The sequence below is a fragment of the Ursus maritimus genome, unplaced genomic scaffold (assembly GCF_017311325.1).
Source record: "Ursus maritimus isolate PB19 unplaced genomic scaffold, ASM1731132v1 scaffold_26, whole genome shotgun sequence".
Classification (NCBI taxonomy): Eukaryota; Metazoa; Chordata; class Mammalia; order Carnivora; family Ursidae; genus Ursus; species Ursus maritimus.
Window position 1 is genome coordinate 26,731,765 of NW_024425119.1, and position 13,430 is coordinate 26,745,194.

At 39.4% G+C, this 13,430-nt stretch overlaps 1 long non-coding RNA gene across 1 annotated transcript in view; it reads right to left on the reverse strand.

Annotated features, from left to right (window-relative positions):
* Positions 1 to 219: 219 nt before the first annotated feature.
* The window catches only part of LOC103656126, a 45,378-nt gene continuing 32,167 nt past the window's right edge, over positions 220 to 13,430 (reverse strand). Inside the window, exons 2-3 of the long non-coding RNA XR_566549.1 lie at positions 2,431 to 2,559; positions 220 to 321 (exon numbers count right to left, since the gene is read on the reverse strand). This is a non-coding gene — a long non-coding RNA (uncharacterized LOC103656126). The remainder of the gene's footprint in view (positions 322 to 2,430; positions 2,560 to 13,430) is intronic.

Genomic DNA, 13,430 nt, shown 5'->3' on the forward strand with positions numbered 1-13,430 from the left:
CTCAGTACTCACACACATCAACTCATGGAAGTTAACCCGCATGTGACTATTCTTTGACCACTTGGGGACAAGCGCCAAAGAACACATTCTTACCACTTCACGCCCTGGGAAGCCGGTTCTCACATGCATTTCTTCTTTTTTTTTTTTTAACTTTTATTTTTGAAACTTTTATTTTTTTTAACAATTATGAAATTTTTATAATTTTATAAAACACAATCTTTTTCGGTGATTCATCAGTCTTATAGAATGCCCAGTGCTTATTACATCACGTGTCCTCCTTAATGTCCATCAGATGCATTTCTAAAGGCTCTTCAGACGGACCTGCAGGATTAAGCACAGTACCCATTGCATAGTCAACTTGATAATGCAGCCCCCACCCTGTACTGCCTTCATCCCTTCCCTGTTTTACTCCCTTTATGTCCCACTATTGCTTCCTGTGCTCACTCCCCAATTTAGCTACCTACATGCAAGCCATTTCCTCAATAGAAAATTGTAGCAACTCAATAACGACTGTACTATGGTCTCAGATAATTCAGGAATGAAGGTTTGTGACTCTGCACCTGTTCAGCTAAAATCTATCAGAGGGTGAGGGAAATGTGAACCGTACAGTGGAAGAAAAATTCGTGATAATACCCTTTGGCCTAGTAACCAGATACAAAGCCAAGAACTGTAACAATTGTGTACATTTCATGTTGATTGATTCTTTTTCTCCCCTTTCCATGCTACTTTATATGAAAGGTTGTGATGATGGTAAATATTACAATTAAAGTTCCCATTGAAATCATGATTGAATGACATCATTCCATCACTATATGGTAGCTGATGAAACTTTGTGTCTCCTCGACGTCACGGAGGATGATTTCTTCATCTAAATAAAACTCAAAAATGGGTGCTATGTGGCAAAACTAGGGAACACACTGGTTTCTGTCCATTTTCTGACACAGATTCGTTCTCTCCCCTTTCTTGCCTTCTCTGTGCCAAGAAGGCTGACCTCTATGAGTGTATCACTAGAGCTCCCCCAATGACTGCCTTCTAGTAGGATTTGGCCCACGGGACGAACTGGCAAATGACTGGAAGACAGAAGAAGAGAAATGTGATATTTCTTCCCTGCTCTCTCCCTGCCTGACACCACTATCTCTGGTGACTGCTGCATCCCTCTCAGTCACAGCTCCCACCAGGCCCTGGTCACACTATTTCCTCCTCATGTCTCAAAAGAATAATAGTTTCTCATTGTTGCTGGTCTGAATGCCAAACCATGCCTTGTTTGTCTTCTTAAGTGTGCCAACCCTTACCCTATTAAAGTCTCTCATTGGAACCATCTGAATGAATTCTGGTTTGTTGCCAGGCCCCTGGCTGATGAAACACGCTTGCTTCCACACACATGCACGTGCACACACATACAGATGCCAAGACACAGAACATTTTCATTTCAATGCAAATGACTCATCTATGAAGAATGGTAATCAAATATTTTATGAGAATAAAAGGGGAAAAGATAATGAGGCACTGGGACACTTTGAGTAAAAACTGCTAACCATTTTCAATTGTGTTGTCTGCTCCATTAACAATATTTTTAGAGTGATTTCAAACACATTATTTTGAATTGTCACCTCTTTCTCTTCTCTGGGCCTCCGTTGGAGAGGGAATAAAGATTACACAGTGGACGTAATGTGATTGAAAGTAGAAAGTATTGCAAGTAAAGACAAGAGGCCCCTGGATAATTCGAATTAGACTGAAAAGCAATCACTCCTACTCCTACGTACAATTCTTTCCCCTTCAGCTCCCTTCGCTCATGTAAATGCTTGCAGGACCCTGTCTTCTTACGCCATCTGTCCTGCTTGCTAATGTCCCTAATGCACTTTCCTTCTCTTTACATTCAGATCCCACACCCGTGGGCCACACAACTCACGTACAGGGTAGGACACACGAACACAACCGCTCTAACGACAAATTAAGAGATCAATTTATAAATAATTTAAAGACACTTATTTCATGACATATCATAGAGAAAAGGAATAACCAGGTCTTAATGTGCCATTTTTCACCCCAAAGGCTAAAGCACACATGATAATGGTATTTAACATAATGTGGTATCTAAGTTTACCGAACTTCATTTTAAATAAAGAGGCCCCATCTTCAAATTGAATCGTTCCCGTTCCCCCTCTAAGCACAATAGGAACTGTCATGTCTGTCTATTGACAGTTTGCCAAGTGTTGAAATAAACAACACACTTCTTTAAATGGATAGACAGGGCCTCTTTATTTCAACTAAAGCTCGGTAAACTCAGAAACGGCGTAAGAGTAAATAACGTGAGAGAAAAGTGACCTTCAGAAGTGTAGGAAATGACTTCTTGACCAGATTAAAGTTTTTTCCTACACAAATAAGGTAAATTCTGTGCGACAGGATGCTCCTGGAGCATCGTTACGTTACCTGGAGGCTGGTACTGTTGTCTGAAAAGGGGGAATTAAAGAAGCCGCTCACAATGCTCATTATTGACTCAGTGACACACTTCTCCAAGGAGGTGTCCGCGTGTTTCCTGTCCGTGGTGGTGTTGCAAACCTGGAGAGAAAAACGGAACAACTCAGTACACTCTACCGCATCTTTGAAATATAAATCAATACCAGAACCTTCTAAAAATTGTCCCGAAATAGTTATTTATAGCATTTCTTCTGCTTTTTGAAAGTTGCTTTGAATAGGAACATTTCTGCCCAAAAATCCACTATAATTTTATCACTCTGAAAAAAAATTAAAATTAAAATTAAATAAATGTTAATCTCATTCCAAAACACCTTCACAGAACCACAAGAATAATCTTTGGGACACTGCCCGCGTCCTTCTTGTTTTATTTACTACAACGTTAGATACAAGCCGTACCCAAAGTCTAACTTGGCTTTGCAGTGGACACGCAATAAATACAGAGATCCACAGAATCTTTTTCTGAAAAGATCTCAAGAGATCTGAGAGCAGAGCAGTCAGAGAAAGATGGTTGAAAGAGCTGGTGAGGTCCACTTCCATTCGAATCTTTATTCCTGCCATTATAGTCTCTGCCTCTATTTCAGTGGTCTTATTCTGTGTTCCTTGAGGAATCCAGATGAGAACCCCATCTTGGGTGTAGAGTGAGCTCAAGATAGACTGGAGCTCCTCTGACTGGTTGAATCGCAGACATCAGTGGGTCACAAAGCCTGGAAATAGGAGTTTGCAGAGCAGGGGTGGTCTAGCCGGGGTGCCGGCAAGAAAGAGGTGCACAGTCTGTAGTTCATTTTAAAACAGTCATAAAACTGATTAAATGTTGGTCTGCTTTTTATTATCACCATATGCTGGTAATTCTAAACAAAGTCAATGATATAATCTTTGCCCACCAAAAAAAAAAAAAAAAAAAAAAAAGAGTTCCGCAGCCCATCTCTCTGGCCGCTCCTAGAACAGAGGCTTTTAGACTATCTGCAAATACAGTGTAACAGCAGCGTCCTTATGTCAACCTCAACACGAGCAGATGGGAAATTCTCTTCAATCATAGCATCTGTCTCCCACCCGTGAATTCCTGCATCTCATGGAGGGAGGCGCGGGAGGGGGAGAAGAGGTGCAGGGGCAGACTCCAGCTCACTTTACCAAAGGCAAACTAAAACTCCAGAAAAGAAAAAAAGGCCAGGAGGACAAATTTCACAGTGGGAAGTCAACTGTGTTTCCCTTACTGAAACACCTACATGGGTGCGTTTAAGGCTGAATGTATATACATAGAATAATTGTAATTTGTTTCAGGTAGGAACTGGTCTACAGAATCAGGTGTTCATTCAGTTATGGAAAATGTTGAAACACCTACCACATGCTATTTTGGAGGCTTCAATTATAGCAGTGTGCAATACAGAAAAGTATGAAATGCACACAGTCCTACCTCTTTAACTACCGAATCTGTTAAATCAAACACGCGTACTCTTATCTAGCAGAGATATGAATTTCCAGAGACGGAACGGTATAAACCCATGCCAAGGAAGGAAATGCTTTCCTTTATTGCCTAATAACTACTCAAGTCCTCTTCCCTGGAAACATCAAGATCCATTACCATGTAGAGCAGGGTTCAATTCTGTTCTCTTCCACCCGAGGGCCTGTCAGAAAAACAGAGGAACCACATTGTCTTTCAACATCTGCTACCTTGGGAAACCCAAAAAGGACTTCAGTTTTGCTATTCTAAAAAGGACGCAGATTATTTTTTCTTCCATCTTCCATGGGGAGGAGGCGTGGGAGAGGAAAAAGAGAAAACTATTGCAAATGAAGAAAACCAGCAATGATTGATGATTTCTTCCATGTTTTCATATAGATACACATGACTACATGGAGGGAAGAGAAAAACAAAAGAATGTTTCTGGTATCATAGACATGTATCCCAGTCATGGTAATTGAAACTTAACATTACAAGATCTTTTTTTTTTTAATATTTTATTTATTTATTTGACAGAGATAGAGACAGCCAGCAAGAGAGGGAACACAAGCAGGGGGAGTGGGAGAGGAAGAAGCAGGCTCATAGCGGAGGAGCCTGATGTGGGGCTCGATCCCATAACGCCCTGAGCCAAAGGCAGGCGCTTAACCGCTGTGCCACCCAGGCGCTCCAACATTACAAGATCTTTTGTCTTGAAAGGTTCATTCTTGATCGTCTTATGACTTACAGAGGATGGAATGCTACAGAGCATTGAAGGTTGGTTACTGATTTTTTCCTCCAAAGCCAGAAAGGATTTCTCTTAGTTTGATTCAATTGAGACACCAAAGAATACAGTTTTGAATTGCTCCAAAGGAAAAAGCAGATGCAAAATAAGAAAACCATGACGCCAGTTAGCTGGACCATGCAAGGTGAGCTCTGGTGGCAGTTCAGTCCTTCATTTCCCCAGGGCTGAGATGCTCTGCAGAAAGGTGCCCTTGGGATTAAAAGTGACACTGGTTGGGACACTTAGAAAGGCTTCTCCAGATTCTGCCTCATTAAGATCCTCCCAAATTGTGAGAGAACTTGGATGATTCTGGGCCACGCAGAATCCAGACATGAGTGCTATGTTATACTCAACAATATTTTTGCCATTTCACTCTTTCTGATGCCTTTGAATGACTTAAGTTGCCTCGAGAAATACAAGCAAGTTAAATATCAGAATAACGTAACTCCAATGATTACACAAAGCACAGATCAAATTCGAACCTAGTAAAGAAAAAAAGAGAAGGGTGCCTGGGTGGCTCAGCGGTTAAGCCCCCAGCTCATGATCCCAGGCTGGGTCTTGATCTCAGGGTCATGACTTCAAGCCCCACATTGGGCTCCATGCTGGGCATGGAACCTACTTAAAAAATAAATAAAAATAAAAAGGGGAAACAGGCCCTCTCGTACGATTAAGGGGCCCCTGGGTGGCTTAGTTGGTTAAATATTTGACTCTTGATCTCGGCTCAATTCTCAATCTCAGGGTCATGAGTTCAAGCCCCACATTGGGCTCCATGCTGCATGTGGAGTCTACTTAATAAAAAAAAAATTTTTTTTAAAGAGGAGAGTGAGAAGGAGTGTATGCCCCTATTTGTCAGGGGCATTCTAATGCCTTAAGACACAGTAATAGCCACCCTTAAATGTAAATATCAATGGCAAATGACCATTTTAATTTAGTGGGCAACCACAAGTGACATCATCTGATGCCTTTCCACCGTATTAAAAAAGCGTAAGTTTCTCTATGTTGATTAAACAATTGTTTTGTTGAATATTTGAGGCATACCCATATTCAGTAAGAAGTAGGAATGCCAAGAAGGAGAAAGGCTGTGCGCATAGTAGAAATACAGATGAAGAATTCAGCAAGTATCATTTCTGTTCTCCATTTCAAACAAGATATGATGACCCTTTGTCACATCAAGATTTCAGGAAAGAGAATAAACAGAGAATGGAACTCTTCCATGACACCTGTGATGGTTGACTTCATACGTCAACTTAACTGGGTCATAGGGTGCCCAGATATTTGGGCAAACACTATTCTGGATGTGTCTGTGGAAGTGTTTTGGATGAGATTAACATTTAAGTTGGTTAACTGAGTAAAGCAGATTCCTCTTCCAAATGTGAGTGGGCCTTGTTCAATCAGTTGAAGGTCCAAATAGAACAAAAAGGTTGACCCTTCCCTGAGTAAAAGAGAATTGCTCCTGCCTGCTGTCTTTGAACTGAAACATCGACCTTTTTCTCCCTCATACTTGAATTGGAACATCAGTTCTCCTGGATCTCAGGCTTGCTGGTCGTCAGACTGGAGCTACTCTGTGAGTTTCCTGCTTCTCTGGCTTTTGAACAAGGACTAAAGCTACACCTTGAGCTCTCTTAGATCTCCACCTTCCCAAGTCTCCCTGCAGATCCTCGGCCTTGTTTGCCGCCACAATCATGGGAGCTGTTCCTTAGAATAAATAAGTGAATAAATGAATATGTAAATATATACGTACATTCATACATAAACACGTATACATATATACAGCTCCTATCGATTATGTTTCTCTTTGAACCCTGACTAATGCAATACCCAAGGGTATTTTTCTCAGACATGAATAAACTTTCCCTTTCCCTCCTTCCTTTCTTCCTTCCCTCCTTCCCCCCCTTTCCTTCCTCCCAAGAATAAGGTATTTACAGTTACCCCAAAATATTCACTGAATAGCCAATTGGATTTCTGGTGGCCACTTTATCTTTTATTAAATCTCTCTATGCGTGTGGGTATATTTCTGAGTTTTCTATTTCATTTCCTTAGTTTATTTGCTCATATGTCCATACCACTCTCTATAAAAATTGCTCATTTTTTTTAATTGTAGTACCACTCTTTTTTAATTATTGGGATTTTATGAATGTTAATATAAGGCTTCCCCTCCTCCTTTTTAAATCAACTTTCTACGGGATATTCTTTTTGTAAATTCTTTTTTAAATTGAGGTATAGCTTGTATATAGTGAAATGCATAGATCTTAAGTGTAAGTTCGATGAGTCTTAAAATAAGTTTACAACCACGCTGATTTCAGTATGCAAAGGTGTGTTTTGATTTCTTTTATTTTGTTTTCAGAAGTGGTATCTTTATGTTGTCGAATCTTCCTATCCAAGCATAAAGTATGTTTTTGCACGTGTCAAGTACCTTTTTGTGTCATCACATGGCCACCGAGCGTCTGTTTCGAGAGTGCAAAATGACCTGCTATTATGTTAAGCCATTAAAAAGTCGGAGGTTATTTGTTAGAGCAGTTAACCTATGCTGACCAGTACTGTTAGACCCAATGTACCAGGTTCAGTTTATACTCTGTGGTCTTATAACGTCTTGTAGTCTTATACTTGACTATAAGATCCTGGCATATTGAGTGCTATTAATATTAAGTGTACTATTTCTTAGCATAAATGAATTTCTAGGAAGCACCACTAGGTGTCCCCTACTAATGATTTTCACCGAGCTGCTGAAGAACAGACTGAAACTCTTTTTCCCTGTTCACGCATCCCTTTAGCTGTGCTGGCTGAATTTGTTAGAAGTTGGACCAGAACTCCATCCTCCTGCCATTATTGCTAAAACATGGACAAATTCATTGGAAAAATAGGAACTGTGTGTTCTTTATTTGAAAAAACATTGTCAAATAGAGCATTCTTCTCAGGAACAACCATGTAGCCTTTATCACATTATAAAGATTAAGCCAGTACAAGACACCGGTTGGTGATTTATCTTAGAGTTGCTGAAGAATAAATCTGGAAGAGACAATTTATACTGTACACCTTCTTCATCCCTCACCTTTTTTTTTTCCTAGCACCATAACACGGCCGCAAAATGGCTCCAACAACAAGGTTAGCCTTGAAAGAGAGAAGTAATTACAGAGTGGGGGCATCTTGGAAATGAGTCATTGAAGTCATACCTCTTGACTTTATATATATGCTTGGAGGGAGGCATTGGAATTGGTTGAAAATCATCTTACACCGCTATTGGTTAAGCTACCCCATTCCCCACCAGCTTCAATATTCCTATTTAAGAAGAGAATAAGAATGAAGAGAAGGAGATCAAAGGCTATTGAGGTAGAATAGATAAGAACCAATGGTATCTAGAATGCAGGCAGTGGCAGTGAGCACTGAGAAAGGGAAGTATATTTGAGAGGTATACAAGAGAAAAAATCCACAAGATTTGGCAGGCATTAGGTGTTTGGGGTGAAAGAGAAGGAGATGTCTAGAAAATCTCCAGAGTTCCAGAGTCAAAACAACTGGACATAATGGTACCACTTCCTGAGGTAGGAAAAACTAAAGAAGGAAAAAAAACTGTGGTACAAGGAAAGAAGGAATATGCTTTCACTTTTTAATGTGTTGATTTTGATGTGTCTGGGGGACATCCAAGCGAAAATATCAGATAGACTAAAATCATTCCAAGAAAGATTTTTGGTTAAAGAAAAGGGTGTAGCAAAATTTTTACTCTCCTCCACTCCCTTAAACTCCACCAAAAACAAACAAACAAAAAAGAGCAAAAATAGTCTATCTTCAGTGGAACATGGAAAAGGACACAACCACAGGCCACAAACTAGGAAACATATTTGCCAAGTACCTGAAGTCTAGACTATGATGACAGAAGAGAGCCCGGAGAACCAACCTTTGACTCCTGGGACCTAGACCAAGATAACTAACATCCCCAAAGTTCATGTCATCACCATAAAAATTCCTTTGATTAGTGTACTGAGCTCTGTGGGTATAAGGAGTCCACAAGAAAGGAGAGATGTCTTTACAGAGACCAGGATGACATTTCAGGAGGCAGGGAAGGTGCAGTAGAAAGACAAACGCTGACCCAGTATGTATCTGCTATGAAAGGTGGGGGGAAGGTAGATGCGTGTGTGTGTGTGTGTGTGTGTGTGTGTGTGTCTTTGAGAGAGAGAGAGAGAAGAAAAAGGCATGGAAAAGAAGGGAAGGGAAAGAAAGGGAAGGGAAGGGAAAAGATTCTAGCCAAGGATGACCTCTTTAGGTGAAGTGAAGTGAAAGAGAGAGGGAAAGCACTTACAGCCAGACTGCAACAGAGCTTGTGACTTAAAAGACTTTGCTGTTATCCTCAACCACTCCTAACCACAGTATTTTATTTATTTATTTATTTATTTATTTATTTATTTGTTTGTTTGTTTGTTTGTTTATGTTTAGCTGGTGGCTGGCTTTCCACTGGAAAACGAGTAATAATTGAATAGATACCAGCATGAGCCAATACATAAAAGATTTGCCAGAGAGAGAGAGAACACACACATATGCAAAAGGCAGAGAAGGAGTATATTTCACCCAAGGAAATAGAGGAATTACCCAAGAAAGCAGATAAAGAGTAGCTCTCCGCATGCTGTAAAACGTTGTGATGTCCATTTAGAAGAGACATGAATGAGATAGGATTTGTCACAAATGTTTGCTGGTCTGTTGCCTGGAAGCCACTTCCCCTTCTCTTAGTAACAGTACCAACCCTGCCCTCATGCAACCAAAACGTTTTGAAAGGAAACGACCCCACCCTCATAGCAAGGGGTAGCTTTTCCGCCAAAGTGGTTGCTATGACCTGTGGTTGCTATGACCTGTGACTTAAATTGGTCAACTCATAATGAAGCCATTATTTCTGTGCAACATTTAGGTTAGAAAAACCTTTCACTCTTTTACTTCCATGTGAATGAAAAAGGAAGTTCTAGAAGCCGCTGCTAGACATTTTACTACCACAAGGGGAGCTCTTGTCTAAGAATGGAGCCACCAAGAGAGGAGCTAATTTGAGCAGAGAGAGAGAGGCGCTGAGTGTGAACGTGTAGTTTTAATGCTAGATAAACTCATTCCCTGTTCTCTTCAAGATCCATTCAATTTTCTCTTATTATTTAAGCCATCTGAGTGGCTTAAATTTATTGAAACACAGAAATCAAGAAAGAAATTTAGTAGTAATAGATAATATTTATTGAATGCTTGGTGCCAGGCCCAGTACTAAGCACTTGATGTAAGCATCAAGACCAGCCCCTGTAAGAGGGACTCGTATTACCTCCACTTCATAAATGAGCTAACTGAGTGACCCGGACGAGTTAACGTTTCCAGAGTCACAGAGCTAGTAACAAATTGAGCGATAATTTGAACCAAATGGATCTAACCCCAAAGCTATACTGACACAGCAGCAAAAGATCATTTGGACAGCTTAAGAAATTAAGTAGATATACTAAAGTAGAACATTGTAAACGATATGTCTTTTTCTATTTCGTCTGTTTTTGGTTTGCTTCTTGAATACGTCTTATATGGAAGTTAGATCTCCTCATCATTTTCCAACGTGTCATCTTTTCTACAAAAATGTTCATATCCTTGTTCTTTTCCAATTAATTTTGTGAGATCTCCTCAAGATTCTTCAAAGGATTTTGGTGTGGTTTATTGGGTTTGTTGACATGTTGGCTGTTCTGCAATGTTTTCTGTTTATATCTTCCTTTTCTGGATTTTCATCTCATCTTTATTCACAGATGACGTGATCGCCTATGCACAAAATGCTATAAAACCTGGAAGGAAGCTACTAGAATTAATAAGTAAGTTTACTAAAGTCAATGGATACAAGGTTGATATAGATTGTATTTCTATATACTAAAAATCAGCATTTGGAGATGGAAATTTGAAAGGCAATACTGTTTTCAACAGCAGCAAACAATATAAAATAGAGATAAATTAAACAAAATATGTGTAAGACATGTACATGCAAGACTATAAACATTGCTGAGAGAAATTAAAGTCCCAAATAAATATAGAGATATACTATATTCATGGATTAGAAGATTCAATAGTGTAAAGAAATCAGTTCTCCCTAAATTAGTGTGTGTATATTTAACAGAATTTCAACAAAAATTCCCAAAGGCTTTGTACAGAAGTTGTCCAAAAATCTGGGAAACTAATATTAGCTAACTTCAATACTTACTATAGCACTACAATAAATAACACAATGAGGTCCTGACATGTAGCCATAAATCATGCAACAAAATATAGAGTTCAGAAATAAAACCACATATATATAATGAATTGATTTTCACCAAAGTACCAAGAAATTCAATGAATAAAATGATAATCTCTACAGCAAATCATTAAGAATATACATATACAAGCAAATGAATCTCAACTCTAACCTTGCACCACATACAAAAAAGAATATTAATTAGATGGCCCAACTATATGTAAGAGCTGGGACTGTAAGTCTTCTAAAAGAAAACACAGGAAAAAAAATCTTTGTGAACCTGGAATAGTGAAGATCACCAGTCTTAGCATAAATTTCTCTCTTTTTTTTAAAGATTTTATTTATTTATTTGATAGAGAGAGACAGCCAGCGAGAGAGGGAACACAGGCAGGGGGAGTGGGAGAAGAAGAAGAAGGCTCCCAGCGGAGGAGCCTGATGTGGGGCTCGATCCCAGAACGCCGGGATCATGCCCTGAGCCGAAGGCAGACGCTTAACGACTGAGCCACCCAGGCGCCCCTGTTCTCTTTTTTTTTTTTTGAGAGAGAGCACATGAGCAGAGGGGGAGGGGCAAAGGGAAAGGGAGAGAGAGAGAGAGAAACTTAAGCAGGCTCCATGCCCAGTGTGGAGCCTGATATGGGGATCGATCTCCCCCCTGAGAGGGGAGACCTTGACCTGAGCTGAAATCAAGAGTCAGTCACTTGACCAACTGAGCCACCCAGGCGCCCCAGGTATAAATGTGTAAACCACGTGCACGTACACAAAATAACCATAAAAGAAAAAGTTGATAAATTATACTTCATTTAAATTAAAACTTGTGTCCTTCAAAAAATAATGTTACAGAAATGAAGAGACAGCCTGGATTGGAAAAAAAATATTGTAAAACATTTATCTGAAAATGGACTAGTAGCCAAAAAAAAAATTTATGACTCAACAATAAAAAGACGAACAATTTAACTTTTTTAGTAGGTAAAAGATTTGAACAGACACTTCACCAAAGACATACGGGAATAGCAAATAAGCATGAGAAAATAACCACATATGTGTTACGAACTGATTTTCAACAAAAGTCATCTTCTTCATCTTCAGGGAAATTCACAGTAAAACCACAGTGAGATTTTACTGAATAGTCACTAAAATGTCAAAAATTAAACAGACTGACAACACCGAGCATCGGCAGGGGCAACTGAACCTGCTTCCACAACATCGATAGAAATGCAAAATGATAAAGACACTTCGGAAAATAGTTCGAAAGCTCCCATATACATACAATAGCAATAAAGCACAGAAATTCATACCTGAGTATTTCCCCGGAAGGAAAAAATGCACCTGCCCACAAAATTTATATGGAAATGCGAAGCATAGAAACTGGAAATAACCCAAATGTCAACCAACTAGTAAATGGGTACAAAACATGTGGTATAGTCATAAAATGAAACACCACTCCACAGTAAAAGAGAAATGTACAGGGGCGCCGGGGGGGGGGGGCTCAGGAGGTTAAGTGTCTTACTCTTGATTTTGGTTCAGGTCATGATCTCAGGGTCGTGAGATTGAGCCCCAAGTCAGCTCCCCACTCAGCAGGAAGCCTGCTTAAGATTCTCTCTCTCCCTCTCCCTCGGCCCCTCCCCACCCCCTGCTGGTGTGCTATAAATAAATAAATAAATAAATAAATAAATAAATAAATAATAAAATCTTTAAAAAAAAAGAATATACAACTATATAAACAACAACATGGACGAATCTCAAAAGCATTATGCTAAGTCAAAGAAGCCAGACATAGAAGACTGTATACTGTGTAGTTTCATTTACGTGAAATATTGTCAAGGCAAACCTAGAGTGACAGAAAACAGATCAGTGGTTGCCAGGTTCTAGAATGAGGAATGAGGATTTACTACAAAGCATGAGAAAACTTTCGGGGGTAATAGAAATGTTCTCTACGTCAGGATTAGTTGCAGTTGTCAATACATAGCTCTATATTTTTGTTAAAACTCACAGAATTTTACATTAAAAACCACGGGATTTTATTTATGTAAAGTGATCTTAATAAGGTTCATTTTAAAAATTGAAAAGGCTCTTATCTACATATCATACCCATCAGATATGTAAACATGGTGAATATTTTAAATGGCTGTTAAAATCTCCAAACAAACAAACAAAAAAATATTTTGTTAAAGAAAAATCATACAAATGGCCAAGAGGTATATAAGTAGGAATTCAACACCACGAATCTCCAGGGAAACAAATCTAAACCACAGTGATAGTCGCATTGGGTGTTATATGCAAACAAGGAATCATGGAACACTACATCAAAAGCTAATGATGTACTACTGTATGGTGACTAACATATCAAAATAATAAAAAATTTAAAAAAGAAACTGTTTTTCAAAATACAGTGTAGGGGCGCCTGGGTGGCACAGCAGTTAAGCGTCTGCCTTCGGCTCAGGGCGTGATCCCGGCGTTATGGGATCGAGCCCCACATCGGGCTCCTCCGTTATGAGCCTGCTTCTTCCTCTCCC